Genomic DNA, 2,816 nt, shown 5'->3' with positions numbered 1-2,816 from the left:
TAACAAGCATTTACTAAATATCCATTCTAGGCTAGGCACTATGCTTGCAGATACAATATATAAAACACCAGTGGCCTTCCTCGGGGAGCTTATATTCCATAGTTGAGGTTGAATAGAAGTGTGTACCTTGGGACATCTCCAGAGAGTCTCAGCACAATTTCATTAGAAAACTGCTATTTCCAGAGCAGAGTAAAATGGCTTTGCTTAGAAGAGAAAAAAACCTGTGATGAAATAATAATAATAATAATAAATAAAAAGATTAGGAACTCTTCTTTTGCAGTTACAGTCCAACTGTGCCCACTTCCTTTTTCCTGGGTAGCCCAACTTGAAAACAAACCCTTCAGGCCATCTCCTCCTCTTTTGCTCAATTAATGTTCAGACAAAGCCTTCTGGGTTCAGGTTTCCTCATTCCACCTTTAATATAGACACCTCCACACCAGCCTGGGCCCCTGGATGGAAATAATGCATTTGAAGGAAAGTGGCCTCCCAGTAGTCGAGATATTTCAGTTGTATCATCTCAATGGCAGCCTAATTGGAGTTAATGTTCTTCCTCAATGTTCTCATTCTTTTCACTGACTTAACTGGTCTCTAGTGTTTTACTCAAGGTTTGGGGGAGAGAGGGGATTAAAATTTAATCACCCAAATTAATGTGACTCGTGGAAAGAGAATTGTATTTGGAGAACCTGAGTACCAAATCCACTTTTCCAAATTATGTGTGGCCTTAGGAAATCATTTTAATTTTTTTCCTAGTTACTATAAGGCACCAAACAAGATTAATTGTTCCTAATTTTTTTTTTGTCTCTTGAACCAAAAAAAAAAAAAAAAAAAAAGAATGTGTTGTGAACCCCCTGGGTACTTTTATATTGTAAATATTAAAAATGTATTCTGCCAGTTATTTACTACTTTAAAAATTGAAGAATTTTTAGAAAGAACCCTTGGGTCATTTTGTGAATCCCATCCTCCCAAGGCTTTCTTAAACCACTAAATGAAAACCATTGTATGACATGATCTCTGAGGTCCCTTCCAAGTCTTAATCCATGATCCCATGATCTTATGACTTCTCTGTCTCCACATCAGAAAAATCTGCATTCTAAGCCATCCAGAGCTATGAGTTGTTTTCCTCCCTCTGGGAGTAGTATTGCCTGCTCACCAAAAGTTAAGCTGTATCAATGGCAATAGAACTCACGTGTCCATAGGACTAGTTCACATTGAGGCAACAATGCTTTACAGAAGATTTTATTCCCTGTTTTCTTTCTTTCAACTTTTCCAATCTTTCTGTGAGTGATATGAGGAAGCCTAAGTATTATCATTCCCACTTCACAAATGAGGTTTACAGACCAAAATGGCTTGAAACAGACAATAAGCAGAAAGGCTTGAAGCTGGTCCTATTAGCCTATTTACTGTACTCTGCACTATTGATTCTCCTTTTTCCTAGTCCACATTTTCATAGATGATTCTCACAATGCCCTGGGAACATAGGCAGGACAGGTAACCATTATCCTCATTTAAAAGAGAACTAACCAATGATTTAATCTCTTAAATAGCAGGTCTAAGACTAAAATCAAGCTCTCTTGACTTCCATCCAAACCTTCACTTCTTCCACTAGCTTAACTGGAATCCATAGAGCTAGCAGGTTATTTGAGCCCTTCCCTCATTTCCCTTCCTTATACCCACAGTCATCCAAGTAACCACTGACTGAACTATAGAACCTCTGAATTAGTCAGGATAAATAGGTCATCCAATCAAACCCCCAATTTAGGAATTTTCTGATAATTAGTTTGTGTTAATTGATTACTCCTGTGGTATTACTCTTTTTAAAAATAGTCTTTGGAAAGCAGAAGCTTCTACCCAGACCCATAAGGTATTAGTGGACTCTGGGGGAATTGGATGGGATAAGGAATGGACACTTCCCAGTGATTTCTCAGATCACACTGGAGAGGCCATAGTCACCTGGGTAAGCCATCCTGGTTAAATCATTTAATCTCTCTGCATCTTACTTTTCTCACTGGCAAAATGAAGATTTTAAACTTGGGCTTCTAAGCTTCCTTCCAGATTTGAGCCTGTATAGGAGATCTTATAATCTCTGTAGGACTAAACTTAGAATCCTGAATCTGTCTTCCTATTCTCAAAATTCTTGTGTGTGTGTGTGACTGTATGTCTGTGTTTGTAACTGTCTATTTCTGTGTCTGTATGTGTTAATGAACACACAATTAGTTAGTTGAAACCAACTAATGTTTTTAGCTATTCCAAACTTCCAGCCCAGCATCAAGAGAAAACAGATAAATCTAAGATGAGCCAGGAAGGGGAGGGCATTAAAAAATGCTCATTGCTGGGGCTGAGTCAAAAGCTTGAGAAACTTGGGGACCCGCCCTGTGACAGTGGGCTAACCTGCTGGCTAAGCTCTCTACACATAGGGAGGGGACCTTCCTAAACATAATATTAATCATTTCATGCAAAATCCCAACACATCTTCTAGTCACTTTTGTCTGATGGCTTCTGGGAGGGGAACCTTAGCCAGGCTAAGTTAATTGCTTTTGGGGACACTAAAAGAATAGACAATCTGTCCCAGCCCACATTAATTGTGCTAGTTTCAGGAACTGACCTGAGGGGGGAAAGGAAGAAAGAAAAAGAGGATTTAATATGAATCAGAGACTTCCCAGAGAACCAGTGTAATATTTGAACCTGGGTTCAAACATTGTTTCTGCCACTCACTATCTGTAACTTTGGGCAAATCCCTTTACTTTGAAATTTATTTCCTCTTCTGTAAAATAAAATGGTTGAACAGATCTCCAAGATCCCTTTCAAATCCAAATCAC

The sequence above is a fragment of the Sminthopsis crassicaudata genome, chromosome 4, assembly GCF_048593235.1.
Source record: "Sminthopsis crassicaudata isolate SCR6 chromosome 4, ASM4859323v1, whole genome shotgun sequence".
Classification (NCBI taxonomy): Eukaryota; Metazoa; Chordata; class Mammalia; order Dasyuromorphia; family Dasyuridae; genus Sminthopsis; species Sminthopsis crassicaudata.
Note: the sequence above shows the minus strand (reverse complement) of the source record.